General features: G+C 44.2%; 1 protein-coding gene and 1 long non-coding RNA gene across 9 annotated transcripts in view; one reads left to right on the top strand and one right to left on the bottom strand.

Annotated features, from left to right (window-relative positions):
* Positions 1 to 6,142, bottom strand: part of ENTPD4 (ectonucleoside triphosphate diphosphohydrolase 4) — a 43,909-nt gene extending 37,767 nt beyond the window's left edge. For 4 of the 7 annotated variants that reach the window (XM_023252483.2, XM_023252477.2, XM_023252480.2 and 1 more), the window contains exon 1: positions 5,984 to 6,141. The gene's annotated coding sequence lies outside the window, so the exon portion shown is untranslated. Of the gene's footprint in view, positions 1 to 2,863; positions 2,986 to 5,983 lie in introns of all 7 variants that reach the window. The other 3 variants (XM_045055386.1, XM_023252479.2, XM_023252478.2) reach the window with 2 other exon arrangements.
* Positions 6,143 to 6,200: 58 nt separating this feature from the next.
* LOC102901759 overlaps positions 6,201 to 19,278 on the top strand; it is a 30,606-nt gene continuing 17,528 nt past the window's right edge. For both annotated transcript variants that reach the window (XR_002155741.3, XR_440071.4), the window contains exon 1: positions 6,201 to 6,352. This is a non-coding gene — a long non-coding RNA (uncharacterized LOC102901759). The remainder of the gene's footprint in view (positions 6,353 to 19,278) is intronic.

Below are 19,278 nucleotides of genomic sequence, written 5' to 3'. Positions count from 1 at the left end.
CCTATCTCCAGAGCATTTGCTCCTGACAGTAGTGAGCTACAGTATTACACTTGTGGTTGACTTTCTCATTACACGGCAGGCCTCTCATTGGCAGGGACAGCCTCTTATTCTTCTGTTTCCCCAGTGACCAGTGCCTGTCACAAAAGTGATGAGCAAGCACTGTCTGCTTCATGGCTGGCTGGGATGGGAGATATGAAGATGAATCAGATACGGACCCAGCCCTGAAAAGATTTATAACACAGTAGAGGGGTTACTGCGTGCATGCACGTGCGTGCGCGTGCACACACATACACACACACACCCACCCACACACACACAAAAGTATTATAGGGTGATAAGTAGTAATAATGCCTACTTGACAAAGGGGGAGAATCACTCTAACTAGTTCAGGTTTCAATATGGCATCCATATTGTACCATGTACCCCAAGTTTGAGACAAACAATATTTGACTTAACAGTTTACACAAAAAAGAAAAAATGTATCAATTACTGACAGGTTTAAATGAATTTTGATGCGTTTTTATAAAGTAGCTGCCTTTTAGCATTTGAATATGGTAAGATAACTGCATCACAACATTTAAAAGAATTCCAATGGTTCAAAAATTTAAAGTTTATCTCTCTATTTTGAGAGAGAGAGAGAGCAAGTGAGCAGGGGAAGGGCACAGAGAGAAGTAGGGAGAGGATCCCAAGCAGGATCCCTGCTGCCAGTGTGGAGCCCAACATGGGGCTCGAACTCATGAACCATGAGATCATGAACTGAGCAGAAACCAAGAGCTGGAGGCTCAACCAACTGAGCCACCCAGGCACTCCATCAAAAATTTAAATGTTAAAAATATGCATTAAAATGTTAAGATGGAAATGTACCCAATCTCAGAATGTGTGAGGCTTTTCTACAATTGACATCAATGTCTTAAACCATAAATGTAAGAAAATACATCATACGAGTTTAAGACTTATGAGTGCTTAAAAAAAAATCCCTTCCCAAATAGACAAAGCTTGGGAAAATTACTTGTGACATACATGAAAAAGGTAAATATCCCTTATATATAAAAGGTTCTTCTAAATAAGAGAAATAATGCATTAGAAAAAGAAGGATAATTGGAAATTAACCAAATAAGAAATACAAATGGCTGATACAATGTAACTTCGTTAGTATTTAGAGAAACAAACAAAAACAAGACTTCACAATTATCAGATTAGTGGAGACTAAAGTCTGACAATACTTTGCTAACAAAGGAGAACACTGTTGGGGAGAATCTAAATAGGTCTAACCTTCTGGGGGCATATGGGTAACACATATGAAAATTTTAAACAGACTTACCCTCTGCTCTATCACACTTACAGAAATTCAACCTTAGGAAATTATAGGGTAAATTCACTAAAATATGTGTAAAGAAGTTCGTGATAGTATTGGGTGCAACAGCAAAACACTGCTACTAATGTGCACTGCAGTGGGTGGGTTACATTACACGTGGTCCATTTAGGCAGTGAAACATGATGAGACTATTATAAAAGTGATGATGCAGATCTGTATTTATTGACATGGAAAGATCCCCATGATATATTAAGGGAAAAAAACCGCATCACGCATGCCCAGGAAGATGGGGATAGAACAGAAACCAAAATGTTAACAGCGGTTGGTTATTGCTAAGTAGTGAGATAATAGATCATCTATTTCTAGCCTATTCTTCCCTAGGCTTGCCTTTATTTCTTAAAGGGCATATATTAATTGTACCATCAGAAAAGACAACGGGACTATTTCTACCAAGCTACCTTCCACTGATCTCTCCAGTTTTCAGAGTCAAATCCTCTTCTGTACATTATCAAGAAAGCCTACCTTAAAAACCGTGACATAGGAATTCCAATCTGGACATTTTTTAAAATCGATAATTATGTGATAGCTGAACTAAGAACAAAAGAAAAGAATATTCTAGTTAATAGCTTAAAGTCAAGGTCCTAGGGGGAAGAAAGAGCTTTAATGATTCAATGATGAGAACTAGGAGGGCATACAAAGGGCACAGAGAAGTAACAAACCTGGCTCCAGATTTCGAGGAGTTTGCACACTGGTTACAGAGAAAATTCTAATACCCAGAAAATAATCAAGAGAGTAACAGAAGGCAATGTTAAATTATCCCGACTCTTCCTGTAATAGTTCAGAGAAGAGCACACTGGAGGCTAGGGAACCAGAAAAGATACCTGGAGGTGAGAGGTATACTTTTGATGGGAGATGAGAAAAGAGAACACATTTCAAAGCAGAAGGTGCACTGTTTAGAATGATCATAGCACATCTGGGGCGCCTGGATGGCTCAGTTGGTTAAGCATCCAACTTCAGCTCAGGTCATGATCTCACTGCTTGTGAGTTTGAGCCCCGCGCTGGGCTCTGTGCTGACAGCTCAGAGCGTGGAGCCTGCTTCAGATTCTGACCCACGCTCTCTCTCTGTTCCTCCCCCACTTGCACTCTCTCTCTCTCTCTCAAAAAATAAACATTAAAAAAAAAATTAGAATGATTACAGCAAACTTAGTAAACGTTATTTAATCTGATGTTTGCCTTGGAACTTTGTCTTGAGATATGTGAGGATTTTGACAAAAAGGATAAACAGATTATTTCTGTAACTGACAAAACTGTGCTTAAAGACAGAAGAAAATAGAACAGCTTATAAACTGCTGAAGTAATTACTTTTATTTAGGACAAAAGTATGGCCAAATATTACCCAGCAGTCAGCAATATGGTAATTTGATCTCAAAATGTAAACTCCAATTGTATTTGTAGCTAAGAATCTTGGCACCTGAGTTTAGCAAGGCAAACTCTAATATTACGTAAAACTGCCGCGTTTTTAAAAGGTCCAAATTGTGTTAGACCTACCACCAGAGAGATCCATTAACTCATGATTTTAGTTAGTGGGGCCCTCCTTAGTTGAACATTCTTTAGTGGAGTGAAGCTCATGGGGTCATGGTTCAATGTCTGTCAGTTTCTCACTGTCAATCCTAAGGAAAACAGTGAAAACAATATTAATTGCAAAGTGAAATGGCTCCCTGGTGAAAAGTGCAGCATGCAACATAACAGACATTAGCAAATTCTCAAATCACAGGCAAACAAAAATCACAGGCAAATGAGACTCTGGAAGAGCTAGGCCTGTGAGTAAGAAAAGGTAAGAAGACATGATGGAAAGAATATATGAATATCACAGGATTACAAGAGGACCTTGAACAATCAAAGGGGCCCACAAACACTTACGCAGAACTTGTAGGAAACAACGGTCTTGGGAGAGTGAGCAGCCAAAGTGAAGCACTCTGTGCCTCACTCATTTGTGGGGAAAAAGACAGCAAAATAACTTAATTCATTTTTTTCTTTGTTTTAAGAATGCATAGTTGCATTTATGATCTACATTTTATTCAACATCTATTTTAAAAAATTTTTCTTTTTAAAAAAATTTTTCAATGTTTGTTTATTTTTGAGGGAGAGGGAGAGAGAGAGAGCGTGAGTAGGGGAGGGGCAGAGAGAGGGAGACACAGAATCTGAAGCAGGTCCCAGGCTCTAAGCTGTCAGCACAGAGCCCAATGCTGGGCTCGAATCCACAAAGTGTGAGATCATGACCTGAGCTGAAGTTGGATGCTTAACCAACTGAGCCACCCAGGGACCCCAAACTATTTGTTTTTAGTATTTATCGATTTATTTTGAGAGAGAGAGAGAGAGAGAGAGAGAGAGAGAGAGAGAGAGAAAGAGAGAGAAGTGGGGGGGGAGGAGGAGGTGCAGGGAGAGAAGGAGAGAGAATCCCAAGCACGCTCCTCGATGATAGCAGCTGACCGGGTGGAACTCACACCCAGGAACCATGAGATCGTGACCTGAGCCAAAACCAAGAGTCAGATGCTTAACTGAGCCACCCAGGTGCCCCTGGTCCCTATTTCAAATGACTTTTTTTCTAGTCACACTCTTCCTGCATTACCTCTGCAGTTTCTGAAATCTGCAACTCTGATTTTCCTCAAGTTCCAATTCCACATCCTGAGCTTACTGCCACCCTGCTACTGCAACTCACTCAGTCCAAGGCTGGGGTCACGACCTCTTGGCAGAAACTAATACCACCTTCCAAATTCTCCAGGCCTAAGAGGGGGATCACTGTGACTGGAGCTACCTGGTTCTTAACTCTGAAGCCTACTTATCTGTGGGTCTACCTATTACACTATTTATTGGGGCCTGTCAATTCTTTTTCAAACATCACATTTAGTCCACACATCTAAAATGACCACAGCAGACATTACTACCAAGACAGATTCTAGGCAGGTCCCCTACCTTCGGCTTTACTATGAACACCGCACTTCAGAAACACCTCTGTGCAAAATGCTACATTCAAAACACGATCAGCTCAAGAAACTTCTGGAGCCTACGGGTCAACACCAACTTGCTTGGGTGGCATCTGAAACCGTAACATCCATCGACTAGGCCCATCTTATTTTATCAACTTGTTCTCTCCTCGGCCCCAGAGAACATCTCTCTGTTCTAGAAAGGTGGGTCTCTTATTGCCCACACACACTCTTCTCATTCTTGCCTCTGGCCTTTACTAATATCCCTTCTTCTAGTATGTCCTGCTTTCAATACTACACTTCTTTCAAAGCACAAGTCCATATTGTTCTTTGCCAAGATCTAACCTGTTTTACTTTCTCACATTTTCCCATACTCTGAAATCTTTTTATTCAAGTGTAGGCTGTTTTATTTTTATTTATTTTTTAGTAGGCTTCACACCCAACAGAGGGCTTGAACTCACGACCCCAAGATCAAGAGTCACAAGCTCTACCGAATGAGCTAGCCAGGCACCCAAGTGTAGTTTAAGTAAACATGTTGAACAAATATGTACAGAATATACATCCTTAGATCCACTTTTATTCTTGTTTCTTCTCTGTAGACTATAGGCACAAAGGTTGAAATCAGGCATTGACATTGGATGTGGAAGAATGTAGGCCATGGATTCAATATGTAACAAACACAAGTGATTAGTCAATGTTAACATAAACACAGAGAGAAATAATTAAACCACTAATACAAATTAGTACTACGTTCTGTAATTCTGCTACTGTGTCAAACTGAAAAAACCTGGTACAAAGACAAAATAACATCAAATACAAGATAACACAAAAAACAGGATTCTTTGAAGGCCTCTCCAAGGTTGGAAAATGTTCATTACACAAAGAAGGGCACAGTAAACGCTGCAATGTAAAATTAAACCAGGGATTTCAGTCTCTAATTTAGAATTCTTCAGTAACTTCTAGTTTATCTTCTAGCACGGAAGTTCCCGAAATGTAACGCATCTCTTCTCTTTCCCAATAGTGATCAATGTTCTCTGAGAGCACCGCTGTTCACCTAACTGGGGTCTGGGTTTCCCTGTGAGTTCTGGGACATATTCTAGAGAATGAGAACTGTCCCTTTAAAAGGCGTCCACGCATTACTCAAGTTTGAGAAACACTGCTCTCACTGTCACTTTATTGCTCGATTAGTTCCATTTTTCCAAGGAGCAATCTAAAGCATAAAAGTAAAAACAGAGCAAGGCAAAACCGAGGCTGAAAAGTACCAATGTTAGGAAAGGCGACAAGCAAGAACCAGTCGTGCAGCATCCCCTCTCCCTGGCCAGGTCCCCCGCCAGTGGGGGCCAGATCCGCCCACACTACGTGTGCGAGAGGGAAAATCCAGCGTGGTCACCGGAGCCGGCGCGACAGCACGGCTGCCAGCTTTCTCTTGCCAGGGGCTGGGGGAGAGCACCTGCCGCCCGGGGTCACGGGGGCTGACGGCTGGGGCGCCCGGATGTGGCCGCGCGGCCAAGGCGGCGGGGGCGGCGCGGACGTGAAGACCGCCAGCAGGCGCGGGGAGGGCTCCCGGGGCACAAGGGCTCGTCCGCGGCCCTCGCCGCTCCGCCGCGTCCCACGCTCCAACCGTCCCAGCCCCGCCGGCCGCTTCCTCGCCCTCCCCTCGTCCGCGCCGGGAAGGCCGCCTCACCTGCTCGCAGCGCCCGACTTGGCGGCCGGGGCCCCTGGCAGCGGGAAGCTGCAAGCGGAACGCATCACGGCCACCGCAGCGCGGCGGCAGCGGCAGCCACACGGACCCGGCTTCCTGGAGGATCCGTTCCTTTCCGGGAGCCGCACCGCCACCCGGCTCTAGCCCGTGCGCGTCACCGCCCGCGCCCGGGGCGCGCACGCCGTGGGGGCGGAGGGGAGAGAAGCGCGGCGCGGGGGGTGGGGCTGCGCCAGGGGCGGGGCCTGTGCCCCGATGATTGGCGTGGAGTGCAGAGCTCTTCCCAGGGTAAAGACCGGCGGGCAGCTCGCCTCTGAGAGTGCCGAAGGTGACAGCTGTGTCACAGAAGTAAAGGTAAGTCTGGCTTGGCTACCGCCTGTCGGTCGTAGCCAGTCTGGTAGTCAGCAAGCTGCAATGTGCTTGTGATAACCAGGTGATCTTTCCTTGGTGCCCCAAGGATTATGGAAAATAACACTTGAAAATCTGACAAAGTCTAGGCATTTTCGCTCAACTCTTGATATGTTTACAATTCTTTCAGTAGCTATACCTGTTTTTATTTTTGTTTTTATATAAACTCCAGTTGGTTAACATACAGTGTAATATTAGTTTCTGGTGTACCATTTAGTGCTACAACTATTAAAATCCCAGGAGAGAAGACAGGACCTAACCTCTTTGACATAAGCCATAGCAACTTCTTACTAGATATGTCTCCTGTGGCAAGGGAAATAAAAGCAAAAGTAAACTTTTGGCGCTTTATCAAAATAAAAATTTCTGCACAGCTAAGGACATAATAAACAAAACCAAAAAGCAACCTATGGAATGGGAGAAGATATTTGAAAATGCATATCTGATAAAGGGTTAGTATCCAAAATCTATCAAGAACTTATAATATTTGATACCCCCCAAATGAATAATCCAATTAAAATGGGCATAAGACATGAATAGACATTTTTCGTTTATTTTTTAAATTTTTTAATGTTTATTTTTGAGAGAGAGAGAGAGACAAACAGAGAGAATGAGGAGGGGAGGGGCAGAGAGAGAGAGAGAGGGGAACACAGACTCGGAAGCAGGTTCCAGGCTCTGAGCTGTCAGCACAGAGCCTGATGCGGGGTTTGAACTCCCATACCATGAGATCATGACCTGAGCCGAAGTCGGACGCTTAACCGACTGAGTCACCCAGGTGCCCCAGACATTTTTCTAAAGAAGACATCCAGATGGCCAACAGACACATGAAAAGATGCTCAACATCACTCACCATCAGAGGAATGCAAATCAAAACCACCGTGAGAGACCACCTCACCCCTGTCAGAATGGCTAAAATCAACAACACAAGAAACAACAGGTGTTGGTGAGGATGTGGAGGAAAAGGAACCCTTGTGCACTGTTGGTGGGAATGTAAACTGTGCAGCCACTCTGGAAAACAGTGTGGATGTGCCTCAAAAAGTTAAAAATAGAACCACCCTGATCTGACAATTGCACTACTAGGTATTTGCCCAAAGAATACAAAATTCTAATTCAAAGGGATACATGCACCCCAGTGTTTTTAACACTGCTATAGCAGCATTATCGACACTAGCCAAACTCTGGAAACAGCCCAAGTGTCTGTTGACTGATAAATGGATAAGGAGGATGTGGTATATATACAATGGAATATTACTCGGCCACAAAAGAAGAATGAAATCTTGCCACTTGCAACAGAGTGGATGGAGCTAGAGAGTGTGATGCTAAGTGAAATAAGTAGCTATCCCTGTTTTACAGATGGGGAAACTAAGGCTCAAACTCATCCAGTGATTCTCTCAAGGTCCAGGATTTCATCCTTGCCAAAAGTTAGGTGGTAGAGCCTGTTCTCGGGAGACGGATCTCACCCATACACAATGGTTCTGAGAAGAAATAGTAGGGTGAACACCAGTTCCTGAGATTGACCCATGGCCTTGCACTTAGCTCAAGGCCACTCTCTCTAGCTCGACAAAAAACTACCTTGAAGTCACAGACCTGGAAGAGTCATTGAGAATCACAGCTTCTGTTCCCCTTTTCCTCTTTTTTTTTTTTTTAAACAGGTGAATACACTGCTATCCAAGGATAGGAAGTGACCAGCCAGCCTAGACACTTTAAAATGTTTTTTTAAAGTGAGAGCCCTGGAAAAATCTACACTATTCCCCTTTCAAGTAAAACAAACTTGGAAAGAACTGGTAGTTACATATTTCGAGCAGAATCCTTCTTGGTCTAGCACCAACCTGGATCATCTCTTTGGGGTAATGTTTCATCCCCGGATTCTGATACTGTTCATGAAAGAAAGCTAGCAGTGACCAGGGAGCCTTGTGCTTTAGAAGTAAATGCTGTCTTTTTTTACTACTGATCCACATTAGAATCATAAAGCCATAGAATGTTCCAGCCCAAGAGACTGTAGACACTCTTTCCAACTACCTCCTTCTGCTGCTGAGGAACCTGGACCCAGAGAGGTTGAGTGACTCACCCAAGATCTGGACACAAAGGGGGAAGCTGTACCGATGGTTCTGATCCCTACTTCAGTGCCCTTTTATGGCAATCTACTTTTTTATGGCAATCTGTTTCTATTTTAAAAATGACCAGCTTGGCTAGCTTACACATTAAAAACTTCTGTAACATGTACTTAAGGTTGCTTTTAGAAGCTTAAGTAGTTGGCCACTGACATGCTGTGATTTTATGGCCATTCTCCCTCAAAACTATGTGCCCTTCAGAGCCCTCACCATCAGAGATATTGGTTTGGATTATGGTAGTCTCCCTTATAGGCCCCACTAAAATGCCAGACTAGTATTACTACAGCATTAGCATTTCTTGATAATTTATATGTGATAATTATCTGATAAAAGCTAGGAAAGACAAGTATAAAGAAGGTATGAAAACATGGAACATGGTGTATTCATTTCCTAGAACTGCCCTAACAAATTACCCCACACTGGGTGCTTCAAATGACAGAAATTCATGGGGTGCCCGGGTGGCTCAGTCAGTTAAGCGTCCGGCTCTTGACTTCAGCTCAGGTCATGTTCTCACAGTTTGTGGGTTTGAGCCCTATGTCGGGCTCTGAACAGGAGGTGTGGGGCCTGCTTGGGATTCTCTTTCTCTCCCTCTCTCTCTGCCCCTCCTCTGGCCGTGTGTGGGCACGTGTGCTCTCTCGTGCACTCTCTCTCAAATAAATAAACTTTAAAAAAATGACAGAAATTTATTTTCTCACAGTTCTAGAGGCTAAAGTTCTGAAATCAAGGTGTTGGGAGAACCATGCTGTCTCCAAAGACTCTAGGGGAGGATCTTTCCTTGCCTCTTTTTAGCTTCTGGTACTTGCCAGCAATCTTTGGCATTTCTCAATTAGTAGATGCATCACTCAGATTTCTGTCTCTGTCATCACATGGTGTTCTCCCATGTGTCTGTGTCCAAATAACCCTCTGCTTTAAAGGACACCAGTCATAATGGATTTAGGGCCCAACATAACCCAATATGATGTCTTCTTAACGTAATTATATCTGTAGAGACTCTATTTCCGAAGAAGGTCACATTCACAGATTCTGGGTGGACGTGAACTTTTGGGGGACACTGTTTAGCCAGTACATGAGAGGACCATCCCAGTCTAGGTTGTCAAGGAAGGCCTCTTCAAGGAAGTGGCGTCTGAGGTCACACCTGCAAGATGAATTGGTATTAACGAGAAGAAGGGTGAAATCTGGGTCTACATGAAGAGGTCGTACGGTGGAACCAGCAAAGAGGCTCTGAAGGAGGAAGGAACACGACTGTCGGAGTGATCCATCAATTTATTCTCACTTATTAACAAAAGAAACAAAAAACTGAGCTAATTGGAGATAACACTGAGTACTTTATTCTAGGCACGGTTCTAGTTCATTAGAAAACACTTGAAATAGAATGATACTGAAACTACATCAAAATTCATGGAATGCAGCTGAAGTAGCACCCTCTGAGAAATTTATTCCTTGAAATGCTTGTTTTAGTAATGAAAAAAACATTTGACATCCATTATCTAAGGCTCCATCTTAAGAAGTTAGGGTAAGAAGGGGCACCTGGGTGGTTCAGTTGGTCGAGGGTCCGACTTTGGCTCAGATCATGATATCACAGCGTGTGATTTTGAGCCCTGCATTGAGCTCACTGCTGTCAGCGCAGAGCCAGCTTCTGATCTGTCTCCCCTCTCTGTGCCCCTTCCCCACTTGTGCTCTCTGTCTCTCAAAAATAAATCTTAAAAAAGAAAAGGAGTTAGGGCAAGAAAAGCAAATTTTATCAACCTTTTAAGAAAGGAATTATACCAGGGTGCCTCGGTGGCTCAGTCAGTTGAGTGTCTGACTCTTGATCTCAGCTCACGTTTTGATCTCAGGGTCGTGAATTCAGGTCCCACATTGGGCTTTGCACTGGGCCTGAAGTCTACTTAAAAGAAGAAAGAAAGAAAGAAAGAAAGAAAGAAAGAAAGAAAGAAAGAAAGAAAGAAAGAAAGAAAGAAAGAAAGAAAGAAAGAAAGAAAAAGCAATTATACCAATCTTACATAAAGTCAGAGAAATAGAGGAGGAGGGTCAAAATGATCTTGATGCCAAGAAATAAAAAGGAAAGAAAGTTACACATCAATATCCTTTATGAACACCGATGCAAACACTCTAACAGAACATTGGCAAATTAAATCCAGTAATATCTGGAAAGAGTCAGTTTAACCAAGTGGAATTTCTTCAAGAAATGCAAGGTTGGTTCAACATTTTAAAATCAATCAGTGCAATCCACTACATAAACAGTGTAAAGGAGACAGTGCATATGATTCACATGATCTTAATCAATGTAGAAAAAATATTTAACAACACTGAACACTCATTCATGATTTAAACCAAAAAGCTCTCATCATCTGTAAAGGGAATGATCTTTCCTCAGTTTGATAGGGTATCTATAAAAGAACTATAGCTAACATGGACATGAAAACAAAGTATCTCATTACCTGCTTGGTATTTTAAAAGTATTAAGTGAAAGTTTGAAAAAGAGCGTGACATCTGGACTGCAGAAGCCATCTTGAAACCATGAGGCAACAGTAATGTGGATGAGAAGGCCATACTAAATATGATGAAACAGATAGGAAGAGTTGCTTGGGATTGTCATGGCATCCTGAAACCACTTAACTAACACCAGCCACAGGATCTACCTCCTGATTTCCTGTAAGGAGAGGAAACTAAAGCCCCTATTTGTTTAAATTCGTTCAGGCTGGATACCCCATTACCTGCTGTTAGGTCTTTAAAAGGATTTGTGGACTGGTTGATTGAAAACTAGGAGGGCCCTCAAGAGGTCCTATCTTCCAGCTGCCTTACTTTGTCAGTTTAAAGTCTATTTACATTTTACAGATGAGACAGCTAGGCTCCCAGAGGCAAAGCAGCTCCCACAAGCTCCTAAGACTGGGAGACAAGGGACTTGAATGTGAAGAATACCAAACTGGGAGGTAGGCACTTGAGCCCTAGTCCCTGCTATGCTGCCAATTGACTGTGTAAGCTCAGAAAAGTTAGTTTACCTCATTGGTCCTCACCATCTGTACGTTTTTTTAAAAAGGTAGATGGGGGGTGTCTAAGGTCCTTTTCAGGTCCCAAATTCATAATTTCTAAGAGGCAAAAGAGAAGACTAGAAACAAGGTCCTCCTCCTCTTCCTCCTCCTTATGGAATCAAACATAAAAGAGCCCTTTCCTTTTCTCATTGAACTCTGGATTGCTTTCCAATTGTGCTTATGGGAACCCTGATGAATGGCTCAGTATTTAACCATCAGTCTTTAAAACCCAAACAGGATTTCTCTTAACTTATCTTCTTGAAAAAATCCTCTCACGTGGCAATTGCTTGACGTCCTGCTGGCTTTGCTCTCTAGATGTGTTAACCAAACTGGCTAAACTGTCCCTCCCAGCACTGTGGATGTTCAGAGCACCTGTGAGGTGCTGTGGATGTCACAGAAACAAAGGAATCAAGTGGCTCTTGGACATGGTGGGTCCTATTGTTCTCCCCTGGTGCTGTTTGCCTCCCTAAGTCGTTCATGCACAGACTGGTTGTTGAGCAACTTGGCTAATAATCCTATATACTTGTACAGAATTTGTCTTCAAGGAGATCATAACACTTGACAGACATGACCTCATTTATAAGCCCAGCATTCCTAAGGCAGGAAATGGGCCGAGAGAATTCTTATTTTATGGTATTCTTTTATGGAGAGGAAGCGCTTGAGATCCAGAAAGAGCCAGTGACTTGTTTAAAGCAGTATCAGAATTCAGAGTTTGCTTCGACTTTTTCTCATCACAGCAGCATGATCAACTGTACCCGAAAGGGATCATGTGGGATATGGGTCATCACACAGACATACACACATACATGCACACACACAGGCACACACACACGTAGGGAGTGGACATGGTTGCTGCTCAGGACCCATTCTTCTGTTTTTGGTAACAGTATCTCAGATTTCTAAAAGAATATACCTGTCTCACACTCAGTCCATTGAGGTCAGAACATGACCCTGGCCTAGTTCAGCAGAGTAATTTCGTTCCCTGACCACTGTGATTGGCACATGAATCATTCTATTCTGATCAATATAAGCCACATTCTTCAATATCAACTTCATCTGCAGAAAGGATGATATTCTGATTTCTATACAGATTTTGTTCCATTTCGCAAACCTTTCAGCCTTGGGCAGGGAGCAGCGGGTTATTTATCAGGCCCCTTGAATCTTGCCACTTCTGTGTTCCTCCCTCACTTGAGCTAACATACCATTATCCCAAGCATCCTTCATTCAGTCTTTATCACCTCAAGGTTAGAGTTGAAATTCATAGCAGATCAGCTCTGGGAATCAACAGGTGATTAGATGTTATTGGTAGGTTGGCCTCACGCCCCAAGGTCACGACTGAGGCCCCTCCAGGGTTTTAAGCCCCAAGTCCTAACACTTCACATATCCCCAGGTCCTCACATGCTTAACTGCTTGCTTGTTCCCAGCGCGTTCTTTATTTTCATGCCTCTGTGTCTTTACACACATTTCCTATGACCGGAAGGATTTCCTCTTTCTTGACTGCCTAGGGAAAAAAAAAAATCTATTCATCCTTCAGTTTGCCCCTCTGAAGCTGTGTTATTGTCAAGTTGTTCCTGACCTCCAGGCAGGAAAGTCTCTCTCCTTTATCCGTCAGCACCATCACTTGCTATAACTGCTGTTGGTCCTTGCTACTAGCTTATTCCTCTGAGTATCCTTAGACTGGAGCGTGTATGAGTCCAATTCAGCAAGTACATTTTGGGTGGTCGGGCTGTGCTCCTCCCATGCCCTGCAGAACTAAGGCTCTGGCTACCTTGCCTTCCACACCAGAAATAGATTTCACCCGTCTTCTGCTGCAATGATTCTACTTTGCCTGGTCTCCAAATTCATCCCCATTTCAAATGCATGCTGGATTTTTTAGAGCAGCTGTAATGTCAAGTAATGTTGACTTGAACGGAATTGGATGTTTCATCTTGTTCAAGTCAGGCTAATAGTTCCATCTGTCAGAATCTTTGGAATTCATATTTTATTAACCAACTTTCTCATTACCCTTCTTAGCTTGAATCATATCTATTTGCATACATGTCTTAGTTCCCATATCCTCTCCTGCTAGACTGTAATCCCTTTGGAGTCGGGTATTGTGTCTTCTAATTCATACCTTCCGGAGTGTTTAGGACAGTGCTAGATACGTAGGAGGTGCTCCAAACATGTTTGCTAAGTGACTAGTGAATGAATGAAGGAAGGAATGATATTACTTTCCTTATAGACAGAGCTCGGCGAGATAAGTCACTTCTCCGCTCACCACCCTTCGAAGTCACTGAAGTGAGGGGACAGAAAAGGGAAAGAAAGCAGTGGGTGATCCAGAGATAAGCTTTATCTTTCTACACTATATTCTGAATGTACCTGCCTTGTGGTGACTAACAGGAAATTCTTTAGAGTTTTTGTAGTTGGATGGAGAATTTCCCACTTCAACGATGCAGGTCGAACTCTATTTTTTTTTTTTTTAATTTTTTTTTTTTTCAACGTTTATTTATTTTTGGGACAGAGACAGAGCATGAACGGGGGAGGGGCAGAGAGAGAGAGGGAGACTCAGAATCGGAAACAGGCTCCAGGCTCCGAGCCATCAGCCCAGAGCCTGACGCGGGGCTCGAACTCATGGACCGCGAGATCGTGACCTGGCTGAAGTCGGACGCTTAACCGACTGCGCCACCCAGGCGCCCCATATTTTTACATCATCTCATCGTTTCAGTGGGAAGTGGGGACGAAGAGTCAGTTGTGTCTTCTCAGTACAGCATCTTTCTCTGTGCTGCCTTCTCTGCCTTCTGTGTGAAATCGCAAGCTGTCGCCCTTCGACAGCACACTCTATGCCCATCCATGCTTTTCTCTTCCTCTGTAGCTCATATCACTGTCTGAAATACCATATTTTTCTTCTTTTGTTAGTTTCCTGTTTGTCTCCCCATATCAGTCAGGCAGCAGAAATCATATGTTTTTTTTCCATGTGTATTTATGTTGTGTGTGTGAGAGAGAGAGAGACAGAGCACGTGCATGCACACACATGAGTAGGGGAGGGGCAGAAGGAGAGAAAGAGACTCTCAAGCAGGCTCCTCACTGTCAACACAGGGCCTGATAGGGGGCTTGATCCCACAAACCGTGAGATCACGACCTGAGCTGAAATCTAGAGGCAGACGATTCACCAGCTGAGCCACCCAGGCATACCAGAAACCACATGTTATTTCAACAGGAACACTTCAATATAAAGAATTGTTACCTAGTAGGACATGCTTAACTACTAAAAGAAGTTTAAAAAAAGAGAGAGAGAGATTTCCATAAAATGGTCCAGAAGAAGAAAATGCAGCCAAAAGCATCTACTACCTCTAGGCTTGGTGGGAGGAGTGCACAGGAAGGAACTGAGGACTCGGCGAATGTCTCCCCCCCCCCCCCTACTGTCCCCATCCTAAGGCTGAGGTTTGGAATTCTCCCAGGAGTGTGGCTACCTAGGACTGGCTGCATAATATGCAGACTTAATGCAAACTGAAAATGCCGGGCTCTTTGTTCACTCTGTGAACAAACTCTATTCACTCTGGATATATAATCTTACGCATCTCGGAATATATGCACGTACTCCTACTGCCAGTCCTACAAATGTTTGTGTCCATTCTAGAAGGGAGAAAACAGAAGGAATAGCCTCCTGGAAAAAGTGGCATGAGATAGGGTTGAGGACACAAAGGGAACAATTACCGTGGAGAGGAAAGACTTCTTTTTAAAAATTACCGCCGGTAAAATACACACGACATAAAATTGGCCATCTTTTTTTTTTTTTTAACATTTATTCATTTTTGAGACAGAGAGAGACAGAGCATGAACGGGGGAGGGTCAGAGAGAGGGAGACACAGAATCCAAAACAGGCTCCAGGCTCAGCAGTCAACACAGAGCCCGACGCGGGGCTCGAACTCACGGACCGCGGATCTTGACCCGAGCCAAAGTCGGCCGCCCAACCAACTGAGCCACCCAGGTGCCCCTAAAATTGGTCATCTTAACCCCTTTTCAGTAGGGTTAAATATCTTTGCATTGTTGTGTAACCGATCTCCAGGACATTTTTGTCTTGCAAAACTGAAACTCTATACCCCTTCAAAAACAACCCCCTAGTCCCCTCAGCCCTGGAAACCACCATTCTACGTTCTGTTTCTGTGAATTTAACTACACTAGATGCCTCATAGAAGTGGAATCGTACCGTATTTTTCTTTTGTGATTGGTTTATTTCACTTAGCATAATGTCCTCCAAGTTCAGCCTTGTTGTGGCATGTGTCAGAATTTCCTTCCTTGCTTAAGGCTGAATAACATCCCTTGTGGATATATACACAGTTAGTTTCTCCGTTCATCCATTGACAGGACACTTGAGTTGCTTCCACATTTTAGCTATTGTGAATAATGCTTCAGTGAACATGAGGGTACAGGTATCTCTTTGAGACTGCTTTCATTCCTTTTGTATATAGTCTCAGAAGCCGGATTGCCAGATCATATGGTAATTCTATCTTTCATTTTTTGAGGAACCTCCGTACTGTTTACCATAAGGGCTGCACTAATTTGCATTCCCACCAACAGCGCACAAGCGTCCCGGTTTCTCCGCATCCTCACCAACACTTGTTATTTGCTGTTTGTTTCTTTTCCTTTGAGAGTAGCCATCTTGATGGGTATGAGGTGGTATCTCCCTGTGGTTTTAAAGACTCTTTTCGAAACAGAGGGGAGGACGGGAAGGTGAGTGAGAGGCAGAGCTATTTTGAAGTGATTAAGAAAGACACTCCTAGCCAATCTCCATTTTGTCAGCTGCCTTGATGGCAGAGTCATAAGCCCAGAGAGGAAGGTATGGAGTGGGGAGGGGCTGGAGGGGACTGGCAGAGGTTCAAACAGGAGCCAGCAGGGAGGTAACAAGTGAATCAATCAGGGGTGATTACAAAAACAACTGAGCAGTGGTGAGGCTCCATCTGAGGTCAGGAGGCTTGAATACCTGATGAACCTGATCCTGGTGTCTCCAGCAGCCAAGGAGTCAGGAAGGAGCAAAAAAGACTCGTGGGGTTATCTAGATTGGTGACTGGAAATCTTTTCCTGTTTGTGACGTCGCCCTGCCTGCCACGAGCAGCTGGGGTGGAAATGATTATCGGAGTTGGGAGAATCGAGAGGGTGTTGCAAGTGCCCATGGGAACCACTCCTTCTCATCTTGTGATTAGGCATCTAGGAAAAAAATACCTGGGTGAAGTGCCTTCCAAGGAAAACCAGGGTTCCTTATATAGGGCACTGGGAAATCTTTGTTTAAGGAGATCAGCAATACAGGAAAGTGTGGCAGGATGCAGGCTCCCCAGAACAGGAGTTCTCAAAGGATGGCAGCAGAAGTGAGGGCATCCGGCTCATCTGGAATCCTGGTATTCACGGCCCCAATCCATACCCACTGCATCAGAAACTCTGGGGATGAGGCCCATGAATGGCTATTTTATAACAAGCCCTCTCCAGGTGACTTGGATGCAGGCTCAAGTTTGCATGCTGTACCCCAAGGAACAGTATAAAGGGCCAGCAGACGACTAACATGAAGCAGAGAAGGACTAGAACAGAAGTGTATTTGAAATGAGATCCTGACAGAAGGAAACAGGGGTCGGGGATGTCAGCTGGACAGCAATTGGGGCCCAGAGAGACACAAAACACAGGAGGTTGGGCAACTGGTCGGAGGTAGGACAGTGGGGAGGGCAGGGAAGGCTGTCTTATTTACTGGATTTGGAAGAAGGGGTCGAATTAAACAGACAGTTTCAGTTGCGGTGGCGAGGCATGGGTGCGTCTCCTCAAGACTGGTCCAAGCCCCAGAACATCGATTAGTTATGCGACCTTGGGCAAGTTATTTGTTTAAAACCTATTTTCTCAAAGGTAACATGGAGATCATATTACCGCCTATTTGGGTTGCTATGAGGGGTTAATGAAATAATCCAAGGGAAGCACTAAGCACAGTGCCCGGCTGTAGGATGAGTTGATAAAACTCTGCTGTGAATTTTATTTAAAAGCAACTTGCGGCTTGACAGGGGAAGGTAAGTCAGAAGATGAGGTCTCTATAAATACCTTTCCTAACCACACCCTACCTTACACATCCATGTTGTGCAATTAATGTTCATTGCTGACAAGTCTCTTTCCCTTTTGTCGTGAGCTCTGTAGTCGTTCAGTCACCTAAACGCTCTTCGTATCTGTACCGTCATAACAGTGACTTCGGATTATAAGCTAATGGTCAGGGCTGTGCCTACTTAGGGTCCATCTCACTTGCCCTAGAGCCTGGCAGAGCTCCCACAGCCACAGCCTTAGAAAGCACTTTATTTATTTATTTTTATTTATGTATTTTGAGGGGGAGGTGGAGAGAGAGAATGGGAGTAGAGGGAGGGGCAGAGAGAGAGAGAAGGAGAGAGAGAATTGCAAGTAGGTTCCGAGCTGTCAGCAAAGAGCCTGCTGTGGGGCTTGATCTCACGAACCGTGAGATCATGGCCTGAGCCAAAATCAGGAGTCGGACACTTCACTGACTGAGCCACCCAGGCATCCCTAGAAGGCATTTTGAAATGAACGGAGCACCTGGGTGGCTCCGTTGGTTAGGCGTCTGACTTGGACCCAGGTCATGATCTTGCAGTTGGTGTGTTCGAGCCCCGCGTGGGGCTCCATGCTGATAATTCAGAGCCTGGATCCTGCTTCAGATTCTGTGTCTCCTCCTCTCTCTCTGCCCCTCTCCCGCTCACAACTTGTCTCTCTCTCAAAAATAAATAAACATTAAAAAAATTTTTTTTTTAATTTTTTTTTTAACATTTATTTATTTTTGAGACAGAGAGAGACAGAGCATGAATGGGGGAGGGGCAGAGAGAGAGGGAGACACAGAATCGGAAACAGGCTCCAGGCTCTGAGCCATCAGCCCAGAGCCCGACGCGGGGCTCGAACTCACGGACCGCAAGATCGTGACCTGAGCTGAAGTCGGACGCTCAACCGACTGAGCCACCCAGGCGCCCCCAAAAAATTTTTTTTAAAGAAATTAAAAAGCCCTGACCTTCCTTGTTCACCCTGGGAAACTGAGGTAGGCCCAGTGCATGTGGCTTGCCAGATACAGACATTGGTAATGCAGCATCTGCTTTTACAGTTAACCTCTCGGCTGCCGGGGGGACAGGTAGAGACAGGTGCTGCTGTCCCTCAGGGCCTCCTAGTGCAGCGTAAGTTTCCCAAGTACACAGAACAGACAGGCTCAAATGTAGCCTCCCAGAGCTGACCCCATTGGGAAGCACCTGTGTGTTCATCTGGATTCCTGCTCCCCCTGGTAGGAAGGAGCCTGGCCTCCTGTCCTGCCAGCTTGCTGTTTCTTGTATTTTTTAAAGGGTTGTATTCAGACCCCACTTCCTCAGCAAGGTGCTCTGCATTGGGACTTAGGTCCAGTGGTTTACGTTTCTTCCTGTCCTGTCCTTTAATCGAATGATTATGACGGAAAGATCATTTGAGAATTTAAGTAGAATATTTACCATGCCCTAACATAACACCTTGCTTCATTTTCTGGCACATCTCCTTCCCCGTGTATCGATCATTTTACACATTTGCAATCATGGCATATCTGAGTCGATAAGGGCCACGAGTATTATCTCCTTTGGCCCCACTTAATTGTTCGGCTCTTGGTAGAATCCCTGATATATAGCATGTGGTCAATAAGGGATTATTGAACGACTACTATTTTATATTATGCTGCTTCCATTTAAGGTCATAAGAACATTCCCCTGTTTCT

Source organism: Felis catus, chromosome B1 (assembly GCF_018350175.1).
Source record: "Felis catus isolate Fca126 chromosome B1, F.catus_Fca126_mat1.0, whole genome shotgun sequence".
NCBI lineage: Eukaryota > Metazoa > Chordata > Mammalia > Carnivora > Felidae > Felis > Felis catus.
Note: the sequence above shows the minus strand (reverse complement) of the source record. Positions and strands in the feature narration are given on the sequence as shown.